Here is a 24,220-nt window from a genome sequence, read left to right as displayed (position 1 = left end):
CTAAGAAGAAGGAGTATTGAAAGTTTGTAGGTGTAGTTATAAGTATTGTAGCTTGGTCACTTGCTACTTGTGAAAGTCATTTAATTTACTCTGTGATTTGATTTCCTCATGTGTAAAATGAGCGTAATGATATCTGCTCTGCCTATGCTTCATAGTTCTTTTTTTGTTAATAAAATGGTATTGAGACTATAATAGGCTATTTTAAAGGCAAGTTGATATTAGTGTTACATTTAAGATCAATAGATGTTAATTTCCTAGAAGTAAGCATTGAAGATAGCCAATATTATTTATGGATGGAGCATTCTTGGTTACTATAAGTAAGAGACTTAAAAAAAAAAAGCATCAGCTTAATATCTTCCAGGGCTTTGGTTGAGGAGCCTTGGGTTTCTTAACCCTGCCCCAGGTATAGATGGATTGGGTTGGGTCACTATAGTAGGAAACTTCATTGCTGCATTTCTGAAGTGGTAGGCACACTGGGAGTGAGTCATTTTGGTTATTTCTGTGTAACAAACCACTCCAAAACAGTGGCTCATGTTGCTTATGATTTTAGAGGCAATTAGGCTGAGCTCAGTTGGGTGGTTCTGATCTTGGCTGGGTTCTCATGGTCAGCTGCAGGTTAGCTAGGCTCTTCAGCTTCTGGGGGTGTTAACTGGATATTGGTTTGGGGTGGAGGGTTGTCTTAGCTCTCCTGATGGTGTTTAATCCTTTAACAGGATTTGTTTTAATGGCGATGGCAGGAGTTCAAGAGCGAAAGAAGTGATTCTCAAAGTGTCTTGAGGTCAAGGCTCAGGACTGGCACTTCACTTCTGCTGCACGATACTGGCCAAAAACAAATCATCGGGTCAGACCAGAGTTGACAGGTGGGGAATCGAGTCCACCTCTTGATATGAGGAGCTGTAAAGTCTTTGCAAAAAATGGGGATACAGAGAGGGGTGAGGAATTGTGTTCATTCTCATAATCTACTACACAGTCATTTTGGTTTGCCTGGGATACTCCTGATTATACCAGTGGTATTGGTAGCTTATCTGGTTTAGCATTTGTCCTAGGTAGAAATACCCCAATATGGGCATTAAATTATATTGTCATCCTGATCATGAGGAACACCTTCATCCCTTTTGTAAGGATGCTGATTTAGAAGAAGGAAGGAGCCATAAATTTGTTTATAAACACTATAGTCTTTGTGATTGAAGAGAATTTTTGCTTAACTTCTTTTTTCTACCTAATTTGTCCATTTTTTATTACTTTGCTTCCTCTTTTCATTTTTCTACCTCTTCATGCTTTGTCACTTCTATCCTGAAAATAAAAACAGATCATAGTGCTTCCAGAATATTTTGTTTTAAATTGGTAGCTACCTTTCCTACCTCTCCTTAACTTTTTTTTTGTTTTGAAATCAAAATTGTTTTCACTGGGTTGCTCTACATTTGTTTTAACATTATACTTCCCCCCAAATAAATTAATTTTTTAAATACAGGTGACCCATTGAACAATGTGGGGGTTAGGGGCACTGACCCCCCTATGCAGTTGAAAATCTGCATGTAACTTTTGACTCCCTGAAAACTTAACTCCTAATAACCTATTCTTGACTGGAAGCCTTACTGATAACGTAAACAGTTAGTTAACACATATTTTGCATATGTATTACATTCTGTATTCTTAAAACGGAGTAAGCTACAGAAAAGAAAATGTTATTAAGAAAATCATGAGAAAGAGAAAACACATTTACAGTGCCATATTGTATTTATACCGTAAGTTTACATCGTCTATTTACAAGATGAATTGTCTGTCTTGGCAGTATCTACATCAATATTGTGTTACATGATACAAAACACAGTAGATGTTATATGTATTACACTAGACATCAAAAATGAATAAAATGTGAAAAATTCATTTATTTACAGGTATAATGCTTCATGCATTGATAATAAAGGAGCAGCAGTATGATTGCTTTATGGTAGCCTAGTGTAATCAATATAATTAATTTATGGTAGCCTAGCCTATACACTAATGAATGAATCGTTACAAAAATTTTTATGAAATATAGTATACAGTCATATTCATTATAGAGTATTGGAAACATTGTTACATTTAAAAAAATCATTGTGATGATAGGCTGATACTGTTTCTCCAATTATGAGAGAGACGTACTGTACAGTAATGTAATACTTTGAAAACAAGTTATAAAATAGCAAGAAAACTAACACATTACTAATCTTATATTAAATATCACTCACCTTATTCCTATATAAGGATAGGCTTTCCACTTATATACAAGTCTTGCACATGATGTTCTACACAGTGAATACTTAGGTGATAATGACTGTGACACAAAAACGTCTCATACAGTTCTTGCTGTACAGTTATTATATTTTCACATGCAGACACACAAACACAACAGATAAGTTTATTAACAGTACAGCATAGTGATTATTTACTATTCATTAAGTGGAAGTGGATCATCATAAAGACCTTCATCCTCATAGTCTTCACCTCAAGTAGGCTGAGGAGGAGGAGGAAGAGAAGGAGTTGATCTTGCGGTGGCAGAGGCAGAAGAGGTGGAGGAGGTAGAAGGGGAGACAGGAGAGGCAGGCACACTCAGTGTAACTTTATGGAAATACATTGTAATTTCTGTCTTTTTTGCTTTTTCATTTCTCTAGAAATGTTTTAACATGGGACCAAACCTTCCACTATTTGCTTTAGTTTTGGTGCCCATATCAGAATGGTCCATGTTGTAAAAGAAGTCAAATGCAGTGTTGCATAATTGGAACCCTTCTACCAGATTATCGAATGTCAGTTTGTTTTCTGGCACTGCTTCTGTTACATCTCTTCCTCATCATCTGGTTTGAAAGCACTCATCTTCATCAAGTGGTCTTCTGTTAATTCCTCTGGTTGTGGTGTCTATCAGCTCTTGAGTCTCTCCAAGATCCATATCTTGAAACCCTTCCCTCACCCCCCACCTTTTTTTGTCATGTCCACAGTCTCTTTTATGATTTCCTTGATTGGCTCTATCATAAGTCCTGTGATGTCATGTAACACAACTGGACACAGTTTTCTCCAACAGGAATTTACAGTTCCAGGCTTAATGGCTTTCACGGCTTTTTCTAAAATAACCATGACATCTTCAATGGTGTAATCCTTCCAGACTTTCATGATGTTCTGTCAGGGTTCTCTTCCATTGTGTTGATAGTCCTTTCCATAGAGTACCATGTGTAATGAGCCTTAAAGGTCCTTATGACCCCCTGATCTAGAGGCTGAATTAGAGATGTTGTGTTTTGGGGGAAGTAGATCACTTTGATGCCTTTGATGTTGAACTTATGGGGCTCTGGGTGGCCAGGGGCATTGTCCAATAGCAAAATAACTTTAAAAAACTGTCCCTTCCTGACAAGATACTTTCTAACTTCAGGGACAAAGCATCTATGGAACCAGTCCAGAAAAAGGGTTCTCATCGTTCAGACCTTCTTGTACAACTAAAGGCCTGGCAGCTGGTGTTCATCTTTCGTTTTCAAGGCTCGGGTGTTAGCAGCTTTATAGATAAGAGCAGTCCTGATTATAAACCCAATTGTATTTGCATAAAAAGTAGAGTTAGCCTGTCCCTCCCTGCCTTAAATCCTGGTGCTCACTTCTCTTCCTTACTAATAAATGTCCTGCATGGAATTTTTTTCCAGAATAGGGCACTTTTGTCTTCATAAAAAACCTGTTCAGGCAGATATCCATTCTCCTCAATGATTTTCTTAATGGTGTCTGGGAACTTGTCTGCTGCCTCTTGGTCAGCAGAAGCTGCTTCTCCTATTATATTGGCATTTTTAAAAAGCCAAACCTCTTTCTAAAATTATCAAACTGTGCTGGCATTAAATTCTCCAGCTTTAGATCTTTCACCTTCCTTTTGTTTTAAATTATCATATAATGACTTTGCTTTTTCTTGAATCAAATTAGAGCCTATAGGTATGCCTTTCTTATAGCCACCCTGAACCCATATAAAAGCTGCATTTTCAATATGAGATAAAAAGGTATTTTGCAAAAAGTGCAAGGCTTTCACACCTGCTGCTGGAGCTGCAGTGACAGCTTCATGAATTTCCTTTTCCTTTTTTACAATGGTCCTTATGCTGAATTCATTTATCTTGAAATGGTGGGCAATCGCAGCTGCAGACCTTAACCTACTCTACACATCAAGCAATTCAACTTTTCCTTATAAAGTTATGACTTTTCTCTGCTTCTTGGGAGCACTTCCAGCATCACTAGTGGCATTTTGTATGGGTTCCATGGTGTTATTCAAAGTTGATGGTATTGCACTAAACACGATAAAAAATACACAGGAACTGTGAGAGATCACTTTTAACTGTGGTATGCAATTTACTGGAGAGGTAAACTGCTCATACAGAGATGATTAGCATCACATGGCATTTTAAGCTGATACAACACGAGCTCACCACAATAGCAACAAGAGGTGGCTATGAAATTATTATAGTATTACAGTAAACACTACAGTTAATTTATGCAGTTATTTAATACTGGATTTTTACATTTGTTTACATTTCTTTGGACTATGAATGGTGCCATATGTGGTCTGTGTGTGTGTAAGTTTTGATAAATTGTAATTTTTTATAATAGATTTTTGTATATTTTGATAGTAAATAATGAAATAGACTAGTACCTACGTATATTTTATGCATTCATGACATATCTTTTTCTTATTTTTTTGATATTTCTAGGCTATGCAGTTCATCTGTGAGTTTTTTCAAATTGTCACAAATCTCCAAAAAGTTTTCCAGTATATTTATTGAAAAAATTTGCACATAAGTGGACAGCTCAAACCTATGCAGTTCGAAGGTTCAACTGTATATAACTTTTGTCAAGGCTTTCTAGTTGCTATCCTTAGACCTGAAGTTGTAACTTCTAAAGCTCCCAGAATATTAAATACCTGTTTCATTTTTTGACCTCTAACTTCTTTTTGACACATGCTGAGCCTTTAGAACATACATATCAGGTGGCATTTTGTGCAGTGCCTTAATTAAAACCCAGATGAGAATTGTCAAAGGTATCACTTTGAAATTTCTCCCCAATGCATATCAAAAAGGATTTAGCTTAAACATAGTGGGAAGAAAACCAAAGAACATATCTTCTTGGGGGAAAAAAAAGAGTTGTTGATTAAATCTCAGGAGATTAATTTACCACTGTAGATAGAAGCATTGAGACCATGCTGAATTGAACTGAGACCAGAAGAAATGAGAAATTGACAATGATTATAAAATTTGAATTTTGATAAATATATTCTGAGAAGAACTTTCTTGATATGAATTTTATCAGGGAAAACCCTTTATTATTTACCATTTATTTTCTGATGTGACCCATTCATCTTTAAAAAATTTTAATAAGTTGAAATATAAAATCCATCTACTCTGGTGTCAATTCCTTTCAAATCTAAATTTCCAGTTCCAACATTTGAATTGAACTATAAACCTGTATTTTCAATTGTTATATGGCATTTCACCATGTATAGTTTGCTGTTTTCTGAAATACATGGTATATGCCAGAATCAAATTCATTAACTCCCTTCTCTCATATCTGTAAATTATCTTCCCTATGCAGTTGGTATTATTTGTACCAGATTGTTTGGTTGGAAATTTTAGTGGTGTCTTCTAATCCTTTGACTTCTTCAATCTACTCATGTTGTTAAGTCCTGTATTTTCTTCTTTTAATGGCTCATTCCAACCTCCTTCAATCTCACATGTAGTCTTTGGCATCGTGGCATTTGCAGTCTGTATCTCAGGAGTCTCCTGATTCTCAGTTTGCTTCTATTTAATCCTCCCTGTATGATACTTCCAGAATAGATTTCATAAAGTACTGTGTCCATTATGCCCTGAGAATTAACAGGACGTGAACTAGTGGAAGAAGAGCAGAGCTCTGGAAAGACCATAGGTCAGCTGAGTGATGTGGGGCAGTTGGTGTTTCTTAGTCATGGTTCTTCATCTCTATTACATTGAATATCATGCCCTAACTCTCACTGTGTTTATATTAATAAAATTAATATATGAGAATGCATTTAGAATTTAGAAATCAGCTTGAAGACATTACACATTTTTCTTCCCTGTAACAAGGATTCCTTCTGAATCAAGTGTAATATCCTCAGATGTTCTTTGCCTACCCTAAGATTGTCTCATACCAACATAAATAGGTTTGTCACTGTTCTTTCCAAATACTCCATGAAGTTTTCTTCCCTTTTCCTTTGATCATGTTGCTTTTACACTTGAACTTTTCAGTTTTTATCCTAGAGTGACAATCAGCAGAGAAAAGCTTTTTCCGATATGGGGACTTAGTCATTTCTACCATTCTCTACCATAATTAAAAATATAAAAATGAATTTCCCTGAATAAAATTGAAATATTTTATCATATAAATTTGGTATCATTTTAACAAGTTGATGTATAGTTGACTTACAGTATTATCTTAGTTTTGGGTATACAACATAGTAATTTGATGGCTTTATAGGCTATACTCCATGCAGAGTTATTATAACATATTGACTATATTCCTTGCTCTGTATATTACATCCTTGTAACTTATTTATTTTATACCTAGTAGTTTGCACCTCTTAAAGCCCCTCACCTGTTTTGCCCCTCCACCCATCCCTCTCCCCTCTGGTAACCACTAGTTCGTTTTCTATATCTGTGAGTCTGTTTATTTGTTTTATTTTTTTCTCTTTTTAATTGGGATATAGTTGCTTTACAATGTTGTGTTAGTTTCTGTTGTACAACGAAGTGAAGCAGCTATATGTATACATATATCCCCACCCTCCTGGGACTCTCTCCCAACCCCACCCCATCCCATCCATCTAGGTCACCACAGAGCACCGAACTGAGCTCCCTGCGCTATACAGCAGGTCCCCACTAGCTATATGTTTTATACATGGCAGTGCACATACGTCAATCCCAATCTCCCAATTCATCCTCCCCTCCCCCCATGTCCACACATCCATTCCCTATATCTGCCCTGCAAATAGGTTCATCTGTACCATTTTTCTAGATTCCACATACATGCGTTAAAATACGACATTTGTTTTTCTCTTCCTGACTTACTTCATTATGACATACTCTGGGTCCATCCACCTCATTATAAATAACTCAATTTTGATCCTTTTTATGGCTAATATTCCATTGTATATATGGGCCACATCTTCTTTGTCCATACATCTGTTGATGGACATTTAAGTTGGTTCCATGTCCTGGCTATTGTAAACATTGCAGCAGTGAACGTTGTGGTACATGTCTCTTTTTGAATTATGGTTTTCTCAGGGTATATGCCCAGTAGTGGGATTGCTGGGTCATATGGAAGTTCTATTTTTAGTTTTCTAAGGAACCTCCGTACTGTTCTCCATAATGACTGTATAAATTTGCATTCCCACCAACCGTGCAAGAGGGTTCCCTTTTCTCCACACCCTCTCCAGCGCTTATTGTTTGTAGATTTTTTGATGATGGCCATTCTGACTGGTGTGAAGTGATACCTCATTGTAGTTTTGATCTGCATTTCTCTAATAATTAGTGATGTTCATCGTCTTTTCATGTACCTTTGGCCATCTGTGTGTCTTCATTGGAGAAATGTCTGTTTAGGTCTTCCACCCACTTTTTTATTGTGGTGTTTGCTTTTTTGATTATTGAGCTGTTTGTATATTTTGGAGATTAATCCTTTGTCACTTGCTTCGTTTACAAATATTTTCTCCCATTCTGAGGGTTGTCTTTTTATCTCATTTATGCTTTTCTTTGCTGTGCAAAAGCTTTTAAGTTTAATAGATCCCATTTGTTTATTTTTGTTTTTATTTTCATTACTCTAGGTGGTGGGTCAAAAAAGAACTTGCTGTGATTTATGTCAAAGAGTGTTCTTCCTATATTTTCCTCTAAGAGTTTTATAGTGTCCAGTCTTATATTTAGGTCTTTAATGCATTTTGAGTTTATTTTTGTGTATGATGTTAGGGAATGTTCTAATTTCATTCTTTTACATGTAGCGTCCAGTCTTCCCAGCACCGCTTATTAAAGAGACTGACTTTTCTTCATTGTATATCCTTGCCTCCTTTGTCATAGATTAGGTGACCATCGGTGCATGGGTTTATCTCTGGGCTTTCTATCCTGTTCCATTGATTTATATTTCTGTTTTTGTGTCAGTACCATACTCTTGATTACTGTAGCTTTGTAGTATAGTCTGAAGTCAGGGAACCTGATTCCTCCAGCTCTGTTTTTCTTTCTCAAGATTGCTTTGGCTATTCAGGGTCTTTTGTGTTTCCATACATGTTGTAGAATTTTTTGTTCTACTTCTGTGAAAAATGTCCTTAGTAATTTGATAAGGATTGCATTGAATCTGCAGATTGCTTTTGGTAATATAGTCATTTTCACAATATTGATTCTTCCAGTCCAAGAACATGGTATATCTCTCCATTTGTTTCTGTCATCTTTGATTTCTTTCATCAGTGTCTTATAGTTTTCTGAGTACAGATCTTTTACTTCCTTAGGTGGGTTTATTCCTAGGTATTTTATTCTTTATGTTGCAATGGAAATGGAGTTGTTTCCTTAATTTCTCTTTCTGATATTTCACTGTAAGTGTATAGGAATGCAATCGACTTCTTTGCGTTAATTTTGTATCCTTCAACTTTACCAAACTCATTGATTAGCTCTAGTAGTTTTCGATGGCATCTTTAGAATTTTCTGTGTATGTACCATGTCATCTGCAAAGAAAAGAAGTTCTACTTCTTTGGATCTTCTTTGGATTCCTTTTCTTTTTCTTCTCTGTTTGCCATAGCAGGACTTCCAAAATTATGTTGAATAATAGTTGCAAGAGTGGACATCCTTGTCTTGTTCCTGATTTTAGAGGAAATGCTTTCAGTTTTTCGAGGAAATGCTTTCAGTTTTTCAACACTGAGAATGATGTTTGCTGTGGGTTTGTCGTATATGGCCTTTATTATTGTTGAGGTAGGTTCCCTCTATGCCTATTTTCTGGAGAGTTCTTTTTATCATAAATGGGTGTTGACTTTTGTCAAAAGCTTTTTCTGCATCTATCGAAATGATCATACGGTTTTTATTCTTTAATTTGTTAATATAGTGTATCACATTGATTGATTTGCATATATTGAAGAATGCTTGCATTCCTGGGATAAATCCCACTTGATCATGGTGTATGATCCTTTTAATGTGTTATTGGATTCTGTTTCCTAGTATTTTGTTGAGGAATTTTTTGTTGAGGAATTGCAGAGGAAGGAACACTCCCAAGCTCATTTTCCTCAGCAGTGTTTTGGAAGGGTATGAGGAGGATAGGTGTTAGCTCTTCTCTAAATGTTTGATAGAATTCACCTGTGAAGCCATCTGGTCCAGGACTTTTGTTTGTTGGAAGATTTTTAATTGTAGTTTCAATTTCATTACTTGTGATTGGTCTATTTATATTTTCTGTTTCTTTCTGGTTCAGTCTTGGAAGGTTGTACTTTTCTAAGAGTTTGTCCATTTCTTCCAGGTTGTCAATTTTATTGGCATATAGTTGTTTGTAGTAGTCTCTTATCACCTTTTGTATTTCTGTAGTGTCAGTTGTAACTTCTTTTTCATTTCTAATTTTATTGATTTGAGTGCTCTCCCTTTTTTTCTTGATGAGTCTGGCTAAAGGTTTGTCAATTATGTTTATTTTCCCAAAGAACCAGCTTTTAGTTTCATTGATGTTTGCTATTGTTTTCTTTGTCTCTATTTCATTTATTTCTGCTCTGATATTTATGATTTCTTTTCTTCTACTAACTTTGGGTTTTGTTTGTTCTTCTTTCTCTAGTTGCTTTAGGTGTAAGGTTAGTTTGTTTATTTGAGATTTTTCTTATTTCTTCAGGTAAGATTTAATTGCTATAAACTTCCCTCTTAGGACTGCTTTTGCTGCATCCCATAGATTTTGGGTTGTCGTGTTTTCATTGTCATTTGTTTCTATGAACTTTTTCATTTCCTCTTTGATTTCTTCAGTGACCTCTTGTTTATTTAGTAGCGTATTGTTTAGCCTCCATGTGTTTGTGTTTTTCACAGTTTTTTTTTTTTCTATAATTGATTTCTAATCTCATAGTGTTTTGGTTGGAAAAGATGCTTGATACGATTTCAATTTTCTTAAATTTACTGAGGCTTGAATTGTTACCCAAGATGTGATCTATCCTGGAGAATGATCTGTGTGTACTTAAGAAGAAAGTGTATTCTTCTGCTTTCTGATGGAATGTCCTATAAATATCTATTAAGTCTATCTGGTCTATTTCATTTAAAGCTTGTGTTTCCTTACTTATTTTCTGTCTAGATGATCTGTCCATTGGTGTAATTGGGGTGTTAAAGTCCCCCACTATTTTTGCATTACTGTCAATTTCCCCTTTTATGGCTGTTAACATTTGCCTTATGTATTGAAGTGCTTGTATGCTGGGTGCATAAATATTTATAATTATTATGTCTTCTTCTTGGATTGATGCCTTGATCATTATATAGTGTCCTTCCTTATCTCTTGTAATAGTCTTTATTTTAAAGTCTAGCTTATCTGATATGAATACTGCTACTCCAGCTTTCTTTTGATTGCCATTTGCATGGAATATCTTTTTCCATCTCCTCACTTTCAGTCTGTATGTTTCTCTGGGTCTGAAGGTGGGTCTCTTGCAGACAGCATATATACGGATCTTTTTTTTTTTTTTTTTTTTTTTTTGGCTGTACGTGGGCCTCTCACTGTTGTGGCCTCTCCCGTTGTGGAGCACAGGCTCCGGACGCGCAGGCTCAGCAGCCTTGGCTCACGGGCCCAGCCGCTTCGCGGCATGTGGCATCTTCCCGGCCCGGGGCACAAACCCGTGTCCTCTGCATTGGCAGGCGGACTCTCAACCACTGTGCCACCAGGGAAGCCCCGGGTCTTTTTTTGTATCCATTCAGCCAGTCTGTGTGTTTTGGTTGGAGCATTTAATCCATTTATATTTAAGATAATTATCAATATGTATGTTCCTATTGCCATTTTCTTTATTGTTTGGGGTCTGTTTTGTAGGTCCTTTTCTTCTTCTTCTCTTGTGTTTCCTGCCTAGAGAAGTTCTTTTAGCATTTGTTGTAAAGCTGATTTGGTGGTGCTGAATTCTCTTAGCTTTTGCTTGTCTGTAAAGCTTTTGATTTCTCCATCAAATCCAAATGAGATCCTTGATGGTAGAGTAATCTTTGTTGTAGGTTCTTCCCTTTTATTACTTTAAATATATCCTGCCTCTCCCTTCTGGCTTGAAGACTTTCTGCTGAAAAAACAGCTGATAACTTATTGGGATTCCCTTGTATGTTATTTTTTGCTTTTCCCTTGCTGCTTTTAAGGTTTTTTCTTTGAATTTAATTTTTGTTAGTTTGATAAGTATGTGTCTTCGTGTTTTTCTCCTTGGGTTTATCCTGTATGGGACTCTCTGCACTTCCTGGACTTGGGTGACTATTTCCTTTCATATGTTAGGGAAGATTTCAGTTATAAACTCTTCAGATATTTTCTCAGACCCTTTCTCTTTCTCCTCTTCTTCTCGGACCCCTATAATTCAAATGTTGATGTATTTAATGTCTTCACAGAGGTCTCCAAGACTGTCCTCATATCTTTTCATTCTTTTTTCATTATTCTCCTTTTTACAGTTATTTCCATCATTCTGTCTGCTGGCTCATTATTTGTTTTTCTGTCTCAGTTATTCCTTTATTGATTTCTTCTAGTGTATTTTTCATTTCATTTATTGTGTTGTTCCTCACTGTTTGTTTGTTCTTTAGTTTTTCTACATCCTTGTTAAACATTTCTTGTATTTTCTCAATCTGTGCCTCCATTCTATTTCCCATATCCTGGATCATCTTTAGTATCATTACTCTGATTTCTTTTTCATGTATGTTGCCTATTTCCTCTTCATTTATTTGGTGTGTAGGTTTGTACTTTGCTGCTTTGTCTGTAACATGTTTTTCTGTGGTCTCATGTTTTTTTTTTTGATGAGTGGGGATGTGTTCCTGTCTTGTGGGATGTTTGGCCTGAGGCATCCAGCATTGGAGTTTGCAGGCAGTTGGGTGGAGCTGGGTCTTGGTATTGAGATGAGGACTTTTGGGAGTCTGCATACTGATTAATATTCCCTGGGACCTGAAGTTCTCTGTTAGTCCAGAGACTTGGACTTTTGATTGTGTTGTTTGCTTTTTAGATTATTGAGCTGCATGAGCTGCTTGTATATTTTGGAGATTAATCCTTTGTCAGTTGCTTCATTTGCAAATATTTTCTCCCATTCTAAGGGTTGTCTTTTCATCTTGTTTATGGTTTCCTTTGCTGTGCAAAAAGCTTTTAAATTTCATTAGGTCTCATTTGTTTATTCTTATCTTATTATTAATATTTCCTTTTTTCTGCTGACTTTGGGCTTTCTTTCTTCTTTTTCTAATTCCATTAGATGGAAAGGATTTGAGATATTTCTTGTTTGTTGAAGTGAGCCTGTATCTGTATAAACTTCCCTCTTAGAACTGCTTTTGCTGTATCCCATAGATTTTGTAAAGTTTTGTTTCTATTTTCATTTTTCTCAAGGTATTTTTTTTAAGTTTTATTTTGTTTTTTTTTGTTGCCCCATTGGTCTTTTAGTAGCATGTTGCTTAGTCTCCATGTGTTTGTGTCTTTTCCCCAGGTTTCTTCCTGTTATTGATTTTTAGTTTCTAATTATTGTAGTTGGAAAAAATGCTTGGTATAAATTTCAATCATCTTAAATTTATTGACAGCTGCTTTGTAGCCTAGCATATTATCTATTCTGGAGAAAGTTCCGTGTGCGTTTGAAAAGAATGTGTATCTGCTGTTTTCAGATGGAATGTTCAATGGATATATATTAAGTCCATCTAGTCTAAAATATCTTTTAAAGCCACTCTTTCCATATTGATTTTGTCTGGATGATCTATCCATTGATGTAGGTGGATATTTGTATTACTGTCAGTTTCTCCATTTATGTCTGTTAATATTTTCTTTATATTTAGGTGCTCCTAAATTAGGTGCATATATGTTTATGAATGTTATATCCTCTTCTTGAACTGACCCCTTTATCATTATATAATGCCCTTCTTTGTCTTTTGTTTTAAGACTTTTAAAAAAGTCTGTTTTGTCCAATATGAGTATTACTACCCAGATTTCTTTTCATTTCCTTTTGCATGAAACATTTTTTTTCTCTCCTTTCGCTTTCAGTCTGTATGTGTCTTTAGTTTGAAGTGACTCTCTTGTAGCCAGCATATAGATGGGTCTTGTTTTTTTATCCATTCAGTCACCCTGTGTCTTTTGAATTGAGCATTTAGTCCATTGACATTTAAAGTGATTATTGATAGGTATGTACTTATTGCTATTTTGTTACTTGTGTTCTTGTTGTTTTTGTAGTTCTCTTTTCTTTGTTTAGTGTTTTCCCTGTGGTTTGATGATTTTTTTTGGTTGTATGTTTGGATTCCTTTCTCTTTGTTTTTGTGTATCTATTGTAGGTTTTTGATTTGTGGTTACCATGGGTTCATATATTTTGACCTATAAATATAACTACTTGTTTTAAATAGATAGTCATTTAAGTTCAAACCATTCTAAAAGCTCTATATTTTTTACTTTCCCCTCCATGTTTTAGGTTTTGGTGTAATATTTTACATTTTATGTGTATCCTTTAGCTGCTGATTGCAGTTATAGTTGATTTTACAATTTTTGTCTTTTAACCTGATACTAACTTAAGTGGTTTATCCATTGAATTTCGTATATATTGACATTTATCAGTGAGATTTTTCTTCATATATTTTCTTATATTTTTGTTTCATAGCCTTTTCTTTTTCACTTAAAGAAGACCCTTTAACATTCTTGTAGGGCTGACTTAGTAATAATAAACTCTTTTTTTTTTTGCTTTTCTGGGAACTCTATCTCTCCTTCAATTCTGAATGATAACCTTGCCTGGTAGAGTATCCTTGGTTGTAGGTTTTTTTCCTTTCCGCACTTTAAATATGTCATGCCTCTCCCTTCTGGCCTGCAAAGTTTCTGCTGAAAAATCAACTGATAACCTTATGGGGATTCCCTTGTATGTGACTCTTTGTTTTTCTCTTGCTGCCATTAAAATTCTGTCTTTATTTTTAACTTTTTCCTTTTTAATTATGATATGTCTTTTTGTGGATCTCTTTGAATTCATGTTGTTTGGGACTCTCTGTGCTTCGTGGCCTTGGATATCTGTTTTCTTCTTCAGGTTAGAAAAGTTTTTAGCCATAATGTCATCAAATACCTTTTCTGCCCCTTTCTCTCTCTCTTCTCCTTCTGCATACCCTATAATGCAAATATTTGTAACTTGATTCTGTCCTGGAGGTTCCTTAAACTATCCTAATTAATTTGTCTTCTCTATGCCATTCTGATTGGGTGATTTCCACTATTCTGTCTCCCAGGTTTCTTACATGTTCTTCTGTTTCACCTAATCTGCTGTTAATTCCTTCTAGTGTACTTTTACTTTCAGTTTTTGTATTTTTCAGTTATGATTGGTTCTTTTTTATATTTTCTAGTTCTTTGATGAAGTTCTCACTGTGTTCCTCTATTGTCTTCCCAAATTCAGTAAGCATTTTTGTTACTACTGCTATGAAGTCTTTATCAGGTAAATTACCTATCTCCATTTCATTATGTTCCCTCCCACCCCCAGGGTTTTATCTTGTTCTTTCCTTTGGAACATATTCCTCTGTCTCTCATTTTGTTTGACTTTCTCTATTTTTATCTGTGAAATTAGGCAAAACAGTTACCTATCCTGGTCCAGAAGGTATGTCCTTGTGTGAGAGCATCCTCATGTGGTTTGTAGCTGCCCAGTGGTTTTGGTTAGAGACTTGGATCTGAAGCATGGATTGTCTTTCCCAGGGTGTACTGGCAACCAGTGGTTCGGTGGAGGGTAGGTCTGGAGTTTGAGGGGCTAGAGCTCAAGTCTGGTGCAAACAGGGGCTTCTCTCAGGGTCAGTGGTGGTCTCTGACTTGGCTGGGGGCAGGCCAGGGCCCAAGAGGCTGGAGCCATAGTTCTGAGCTAGTTCCACTTCTCCTCAGGGTGATGGTGGTCTACACCTTGGCAGGAAGCAGTGCCACAGCAGAACAGCCTGTAGTAGGAGGTTGGTGTGGGCTGGGGGCATGCTGGGGTGGTCCTGGCAGGCTGGCTAGAGCACCAACCTGCTGCCTTTGTGCTGGGACTCAGAGCAAGCAAGTCTGAATGCATGTTCTTCGAGAGCAGAGTCTTGGTTTCCTACAACCATCTGGTAAGCCCCACTGGTTTTCAAACCAGCCAAGGAGGTTCATCCTACCTAGGGAGGATCCCTGAGCCCATTATATCCCCCTCTTCTTCTGGGTCACCAAACATGAGTGTGGGTCCTGACTAGATTTCTTCTCCTCCCCTCCTTCCATACTCTGTGTGGTTCTTTCTTTATAACATTGGTTGTAGAAGAGCCATTCTGCTAGTCCTCTGGTCGTTCTCAAAGAGAATTACTCTATATGTAATTGTAGTTTAGATGAGTTTGTAGAGGAAGGTGAGCTCAGGGTCTTCCTACTCTGCCATCTTGATTGATATTGAAAATCAGTATCTTTATGTCTTCCAAAGTCTTCCTGGGTACCTTTTGAATAAAAATGTTAATATAAAATGAACATCAATCTGCCCAGCTTATAATTCATTCCCCGCTAATTTGAGCACTGTTCCCAAACCATAGGTGTGGGCCCTGGTAGCCAAGTGTGTGTTCTGTGATTCTTTTCCTTTGCCTGCACAATACACACTGCAGTAGGAGTGGACTTGGCTTGGCCTTGCATTCCCTGATGTAACCATACCATTTGGATGATTCTCTTTCCCATTAAAGATGATTTGGTTTTCAAACCAGCCAAGGAGGTTCATCCTACCTAGGGAGGATCCCAGATCTAATGTTTCTTTTAATGATTCTGCAAATGACAGAATGAGAAATGTTTCAATTCATACATATTTGCTATGTATTCTGGTGCCCTCCTATGGGATTTGGGATCAGTTGTTTCGTTTAGAGTCCTCTTTGCTCCCCATGCTTTTTCCAGATCATTGCTTCTTCATTCTTTTATTAAAAAAAAAAATGCATCTTTGAAACTAATCCACTGACCAAAACCCAGTGTCGTTCTCTTTTCATTACTCTTCTCTGTCACATTCACTGACTCATTTTCTCTCTACACTTGATTGTTCTAGGAACTTTCCAGGTAACTTTGGTGTCTAGGTGGAGAATCCCTGAAAGCTTTGACCACTGAGTTCTGTGTCCTCATAACCAGTTCCACCTCTTCCACTTCGCCTCAAACACCCTTTCTGTCCCACAATATTCTTCTGGGCTAAGTCACCCTGTTCCTCCATGATAATGAATTCAAACACCAGCTTAGTGACTACAATTCCAAAACCTCCCAGCTTGCTGCAAGTTCTTTTTCATTCTCAGGACTTGTAGTCCAGTGCCCTTTCCAATTTCTCCTCTCTCATCTGTTCTTTCCCAGCTCATATTCTATGACCACCATTTCACTCTTGTTCCCAGGCAGATTGGTGTTACTTTAAATTCACAGCCCCATCTTGGCTCTCAACAGCACTTGACAATATTGCTTTGGTTCTTTAGAATGCACACTCTTCCATTCTTCAAAACCATGTGCTGTGGGTTGAACTGTGTCTCTCAAAAAGATATGTTGAAGTCCTGACAGGTACTTGCTAATGTAACATTTTGGGGAAGTAGAGTGTTTGCAGATGTAATCAAGTTAAGATGAGGTTATATTGGATTAAGGTGGACCCTAAATCCAATGACTGGTGTCTTTATGAGAGTGCAAGATTTGGAGATGAGAATACACATAGGGAGAGACATGTGACGATGGAGGCAGAGAGTGGAGTGATGCAGCTATAAACCAAGGAACACCCTTGTTGGTAACTATCAGAAGCTAGGAGAAAGGCATGGAACAGATTCTCTTTCAACCTCCAGAAAGAAGTAGCCCTGTTGACACCCTGATGTCAGACTTCTGGATTCCTGAATTGTGAGAGAATAAATTTTTGTTGTATGAAGTCACCCAGCTTGTGATTACTTGTTAAAGCAGCCCTAGAAAACTAATACACATGATTTCAAGAGGTTTCCCACAGGAAAGCTCGGACCTTCCTTTGCCTCTCCCTTTATGTTCAGTGGATAACCTTAACTTTAAGGAATTAGAAGCCACCAGACAGTAACTTACTGAACTTCTGGACACCAGAGTTACATATCTACACTTATTCTTTTCCTAATTTTCTTCCTTTTAGAACAAGGACAGTATGATCATATACCAAGCAGTGATTAAGGGTCCAGGGTCTGTAATAAGAATATTTGATTTTAAATTTAGATTCTCCAATTGCCAACTCTATAATTTTGGATAAAATATCTAATTTCTCAGTGACTCATATTCTTTTTATGTAGAATGGTTAATACTTCACAGGGTTGTTGTAAAGATTAAATCCTAAATATCAGAATTAACTGTCATATAGTACTCAGTAAAGGCCAGTTATTATATTTAATTATTACTTGAACCTATGAAATTGTTACACTTATAAGTAAAAAGTGCTTAAATATTGGCAATTCTGTATAGTTCAGCATATCATTTCAATAAACAGTCCAAACTTTTATTAAAAGAGAATATTTTCTTGTATCCTCTTGGTGTTGATCTCATTCCTTCCGCTTTTTCAGACACACACAAGCTATCTCTTTTCCTGTATTTTCAACCTCAGTCTTTATATATGCTACTGTGCATCATTACATAAATGTGCTCTACTCTCTACCATTTAAAATTAATACATGGGCTTTCCTGGTGGCGCAGAGGTTGAGAGTCTGCCTGCTGATGCAGGGGACGTGGGTTCGTGCCCCAGTCCAGGAAGATCCCACATGCCGCGGAGCGGCTGGGCCCGTGAGCCATGGCCGCTGAGCCTGCGCATCCGGAGCCTGTGCTCCGCAATGCGAGAGGCCACAACAGTGAGAGGCCACAACAGTGAGAGGCCCATGTACCACAATAAATAAATAAATAAATAAAATTAATACATAAAAGTGACTGAATAAATGAATAATCTCTAGATGTCCATCTCCCCTCAATGCCTTTCACAGCCAAAGCTTTCTGACTTTTTCCTTTCTGACTCTGCCTGACTCAACTCCCCATTCTTTATCTCAGTTGAGCTTTCAATATTATCCAAACCAGGTGACCACTCCTTTCTTACATTCTTTTTTTTTAATATAAACTTATATATTTACTTATTTATTTTTGGCTACACTTGGTCTTTGTTGCTGTGCGCAGGCTTTCTCTAGTTGCAGTGCATGGGTTTGTCATTGTGGTGGCTTCTCTTGTTGTGGAGCATGGCCTCTAAGCACGTGCACCTCAGTAGTTGTGGCTCGTGGGCTCTAGAGAACAGGCTCAGTAGTTGTGGAGCATGGGCTTAGTTGCTCTGTGGCATGTGAGATCTTCCCGGACCAGAGATAGAACCCATGTCCCCTGCATTGGCAGGCAGATCCTTAACCACTGTGCCACCAGGGAAGTCCCCTTTCTTCCATTCTTCATTTGGCTTCTCTGGTCACACTCTTGATTCACTGTTCTATATCTGACCATTGCTTTTCTCTGTCTTTTGCCAGTTCCTGGCATCTTTTCCCATCTTTTAAATGTCAAATTTTTTAAGACTCAGCACTATGATCTTTTTATTCTACATCAGTGGTTCTCAAAGTGTAGCCCCTGAGCCAGCAGCATCAATATTACTTGTGAAACTGTTAGAAATATTTACAAATTCTGGGGCCCAGCACTCAGACCTACTATACTTATCAGGGTTCTCCAGAAAACCACGACCAACAGGGTATGTATTTTTTTAAAGAATTAGCTCATGCAATTGTGGAGACTGGCAAGTCCAGAATTTCTAGTGCAGGGGCAGGTGAGAAACTCAGGCAGGAATTGATGCCTCAGTCTTGAGATAGAATTTCTTCTCTGGGGAATCTCAGTTTTTGCCCTTAAGGCCTTTCAACTGATTGGACAAGGCCCACTCATTTTATTGAGGGTTATTTCCCTTACTTAAAGTCAACTGATTATAGATGTTGACAGCATCCAGAAAATACCTTCATAGAAACCCCCACATTAGTGTTTGATTAAATAACAGGTACTAGAGCCTAGCCAAGTTGACATATAAAACTAATCATCACACCCACTGAATCAGGACCTCTGGGGTGGGGTCCAGCAATCTGTGTTTTAAATAAGTTCTTCAGGTGATTCTCACGTGCAGTAAAGTTTGGAAGCTACAGGTCTATATTTTCTACCCAGATGCTCAGACATTTCAGTGTCTTTAATTACTATCTATTGAATATATACTGACTCTCAAAGTTCAATCTCTTGCCCAGATTTCTCCTCTGTTCTGTTCAAATGTTTCACAGACACCTCAAATTCAGTGCATCTAAAATTGAACTCTTGATCTACTGCAAACCTGGTCTTCCTCAACTGTTCAAGAGGTCAACAAATAATAACATCCTCCTCCTAGGAGTTCAAGCTAGAAACTTGGCATTTTTCTTTGAGTAAACCCTGGTTTTCACACAGAAGTCCAATCAATCACAGTTGTCTTATAGATTTTACCTCTAAATAATTTTTCATTCTGTTCCCTTCTTTCCATTTCTGCTGTCACCATACTATCCCAAACCCATCACCGTTTCACTTGGATTAATGCACTACCCCTTCCAATCATTCATTCTCCTTGTAGATGTTTTGATTTGTTTTGATGCAGATCTGGACATTACTTAATAATAGGTGATATACATCTGTTACACCTGTGCTTGTACTATTTAGGATACCTTTGGGTACAATTAAAGAAAAGACCAACTCTAAATGGGTCAAACTATAAGGGAATTTATGATTTCACAAAACAAAGTCCAAGGTTAGATGATTCCAGAGCTGTTTAGTTTGGCAGTTCATCAGCATTATGAAGGACCAACTTCTGTCTGTCTCTTGGGGGACTACTGTAGTCTCATTGTAGGATGTAGTGTTTATTATAGCCTCACTAATGTGTATTTCACAGACTGCATGACTGTTAGTGGCTGCCTCATGTGTTGGAAACAGGACCATGGAGACAATGTGTGCAAGGACCAGTGAGGCCAAGGTTTAGATTAATTCTCTATGTGCATACTGAAATCACCAAAAATAGTGATACGAATGTAGGTAAAGAGATGGGCAGAAAGTCAGGGACTAAAATCTCTAATGAATGAGAAATGACCAGGAATATGGTAGATGACTGCAATAAATGGAAATAATAGATGTAAGGCAAGTCCTTCAACGGAGCTGGATTTTTAGAAAGAAGAGAGGAATAATGATCTGGCAGCAGCAATAAGGAGCAAGGATAGCATGTATCACCTTCAGATCCAACAGGAGAAAAGAAAGAGACTTCTTTTGAGAGGGCTTCAGAGGAAACTATGTCCTTAGGAGACATCCAGCTTTTTAAGTGAAAGTTAAGGGACAAAATCATAGCCACAGAGGGAAGTTGGAAAATGAGTTTTGTGCCCAGATAAAAATCAACGATTCAGGTTCAGTTATTCTTAAAGGAGAAAATAGATGATGTGGAAGAATAGCAGCCTTTGCCATAAGTACCGTCTCCCCCAGTGTTACTATTTTATTTGTTAGCAGGATTTAGGAAGATATAATGTAGGTTGTTCTTAGCATTTGGCATTGTAATTGTACTTTTAGGGCAAAGGTCCCTAATAGGTATTCATGAATGGATTCCAGGTGTACCTCAGCCCTGAGGATGGTGGTGAATGGCCTCAAACTAGGGGTTGTCTTGTCAGGGACACTTCTGAGAGCAAGTCCCATAGTTCCCTCTGATTTACTTGGTACCTGTTGCTCTGCCCCTAGTGCAAGGCCAAGGGGCCAAGGATTGTCCTCTGGATATCCATTTTAGTAGCCAACTGAAGAATGTGCCACTGCCCATTATGAACAAGGGACACCTAAATCTGCTGGAGGCATGCTTAAGGGTCCCTGTACCTCACCCAAGGTTTTGCCGTGGTATCTATGGGTGGGAAGTGGAGAAGGGAGAGAGACTTTACAAAGCAGAGCTCTTGGCTGTAGCAGCAAAGAATCTCTGTCCTTATATATATTTGGCAGATTCTTCCATCCCTTTGTGTCACATATACTCTTTAATGGCATCCAGGTGAGCTTCAGGGTGACTGCTCCAATAAAGCATGTGCATTCACCAAAATTTCATCATTCTAAAATAATTCATACAAAAAGTTTTATTGGATTCAAATCTATTCATATTTATCAAGAACTTTCAACATTATATTTGTTGACAAAAGAAAGGGAAGATTTGTTGTATCCTTTAAATATAATTTTATTTGTTGTAAATTTTTGAATGGTTGTAAAAATGGTTTAAACTTTTTTAAAAAGTCACTAGTACAAATAGCGTTTCTGGTTGATGTCAACTATTAAGGATTTAAAGAGGTTGTCTCTCCTTTGTTGAGAATTGTGGGTAGGCATTTAAATATACAACCTGATTTAAAACAAAAGTTATGGCTACAGAACTAAGCTCATGTTTCACAGTAAATTTATTTGGAAAATATCTGATTTGAAAGCAAGGACAGATTTATTCACTAATGCTTTGTATTCTTATTTCTTATCAATTATGTAATATAGAAAAAAATAGAGTTAAGGTTTTTCACCAAGTCCCACATAAATGCCTCTAAATATCTTCCAGTTTACTCCAAGTGGGCTAAAATGTTACTGCTTAAAAAAATTTTTATTGAAATATTGTTGATTTACAATGTTGTGTTAGTTTCAGGTGTACAGCAAAGTGATTCAATTATATATATATATATATATATATATATATATATTCCCTTTTTATAGTCCCTTTCATTATAAGTTATTATAAGATACTAAGTATAGTTCCCTGTGTATACAGTTGGTCCTTGTTGGTTATCTATTTTATATATAGTAGTGTTTATATTTTAATCACAGACTCCTAATTTATCCTTCCCTCCCTTTCCCCTTTGGTAACTATCAGTTTGTTTTCTATATCTGTGAGTCTATTTCTGTTTTGTAAATAAGTTCATTTGTATCATATTTTTTAGATTCCACATATAAACAATATAATATGATATTTATCTTTGTCTGGCTTACTTAGTATGATAATTTCTTGGTCCATCCATGTCAATGCATATAGCATTATTTCACTTTTTTATGGCTGAGTAATATTCCATTGTATATATACAACATCTTCTTTATCCATTCATCCGTTGATAGACACTTATGTTGCTTCCATGTCTTGGCTATTGTAAATAGTGCTGCTATGAACATTGGGTGCACAAAAATGCAACAGGGTAGAAAGCCCAGAAATAAACCTACATACCTATGGTCAACTAATCTATGACAAAGGAGGCAAGAATATACAATGGAGAAAAGACAGTCTCTTCAATAAGTAGTGTTGGGAAAACTGGACAGCTACATGTAAAAGAATAAAATTAGAACATTCTCTAGCATCATGAACAAAACTTAACTCAAAATGGATTAACGACCTGAATGTAAAGCCAGATACTATAAAGCTCCTAGAGGAAAATGTAGGCAGAATACTCTTTGACATAAATCACAGCAATATTCTTTTGGATTTGTTTCCTAGAGTAACGGAAATAAAAACAAAAATAAACAAATGGGACCTAATTAAACTTAAAAGCTTTTGCACAGCAAAGGTAACCATAAACAAAATGAAAAAAGACAAGCTACAGAATCGGAGAAAATATTTAAAACAATGTGACCGACAAGGGATTAATCTCCAAAATATACAAACAGCTTATACAGCTCAATATTGAAAAAACAACTCAATCAAAAAATGGGCAGAAGATCTAAATAGACATTTCTTCAGAGAAGACATACAGATGGCCAAAAAGCACATGAAAACATGCTCAGCATCACTAATTATTAGAGAAATACAAATCGAAACTACAGTGAAGTATCACCTCACACTGGTCAGAATGGCCATCATCAAAAAGTCTACAAATGCTGGAGAGGGTGTGGAGAAAAAGGAAACATTCCCATTGTTGGTACAGCTATTATGGAGAGCGGTATGGAGGTCCCTTAAAAAAAAAGGATAGAGCTACCATATGTTCCTGCAATCCCATTCCTGGGCATATGTCTGGAGAAAACCGTAATTCGATAAAATTTTAGCACTTTTGATGTGGGCCAAGATGTGAAAGACTGCTTTAGTAAGAGTAACGCTTCAGTTTAACCAAAATGGTATTGGTAATATCTGTCTTCTCTACTTGTTAAAATACACATTAATAAATTGTGTGTGTGTTTTCTAAACATTCCAAGATTGTTTGAGTTACTACCAGGTAAAGCCATGCTTTTCTGTCCTGAAAGAAAGGGGAATCTGGCATCTTTTGCTACTGTGATATACGTACTGGTACCAGAAATATGAAAAATTCTGACTAGCAGGCATTTTCGTTTTGTATGTCAGAATTCATGTCCTCTTCCTGGGTTTATAGATCTTCTTCTAGAAACCACTACGTTTCCCATCTTCACAGTCCAAGGAAGGTTGACTTGACCACAAGCTCTAGGAGTGGGGTATGATGTGTGCAAGCCTATCCCTATGTTCCATTCTCTTGCTACAAGGTTGGTTCAGAGACAGGCAGATAACTCATTCAGAGCCAATGAAACAGAAGAAGGTATTTGTTGAAACTTCTAAAAGAAACGTTCACTCTTCTCCTTGACATCTTAGCTTCCCATGGAGATGAGATATCTGGAGATGTATAAAGCCATTTTGCTATATTGAGTGGCACAGTTGGCAAGTCTCTGTATAGAGCTTATCAGGGAAGATATAAATGAGAGGGTAAGGTTGAGCCCTTGATGAGATCACTTGAACTGTTGAATCAAACCTCTCCTGATATTGAGGCTAATTCTGAATTTTCAATTTTATGAATCAGCAAATTTCTCCCTGTTCTGGGCTTTCCTAGATTCTGCATTTGTCTATTTGGCATACATTCACCGCAGGGTCAATTTGTGGCCTCTCTGACTAGGTAGAGACTGCTCCTCTCAGGACTAGCCAATTCTTAGAGATAGCCTGCAGCATGCATTTCATATGCAAACCAACCAATCTTGAGTCTATATGCCCCAGCCACTCCCTTTATCAAACTATAACAAACCAATATTTCCTCAGCCTTAAATCAACCCAGGACCAGGTATGCAATATTTTTTTTCACATCTTTATTGGAGTATAAATGCTTTACAATGTTGTGTTAGTTTCTACTGT

General features: G+C 37.0%; 1 protein-coding gene across 8 annotated transcripts in view; it reads left to right on the top strand.

Moving 5' to 3' along the window:
* Positions 1 to 24,220, top strand: part of MSANTD4 (Myb/SANT DNA binding domain containing 4 with coiled-coils) — a 63,943-nt gene that overhangs the window by 14,107 nt on the left and 25,616 nt on the right. For 5 of the 8 annotated variants that reach the window (XM_022560553.2, XM_089915482.1, XM_089915483.1 and 2 more), the window contains one exon: positions 714 to 17,617. The gene's annotated coding sequence lies outside the window, so the exon portion shown is untranslated. Of the gene's footprint in view, positions 1 to 713; positions 17,618 to 24,220 lie in introns of those variants that run through there. The other 3 variants (XM_089915481.1, XM_089915479.1, XM_089915480.1) reach the window with 2 other exon arrangements.

Source organism: Delphinapterus leucas, chromosome 7 (genome assembly GCF_059928025.1).
Source record: "Delphinapterus leucas isolate spDelLeu-1000000601 "Yukka" chromosome 7, BTC_Dleu_Yukka2, whole genome shotgun sequence".
NCBI lineage: Eukaryota > Metazoa > Chordata > Mammalia > Artiodactyla > Monodontidae > Delphinapterus > Delphinapterus leucas.
This window is presented reverse-complemented; position numbering and strand designations above follow the sequence as displayed.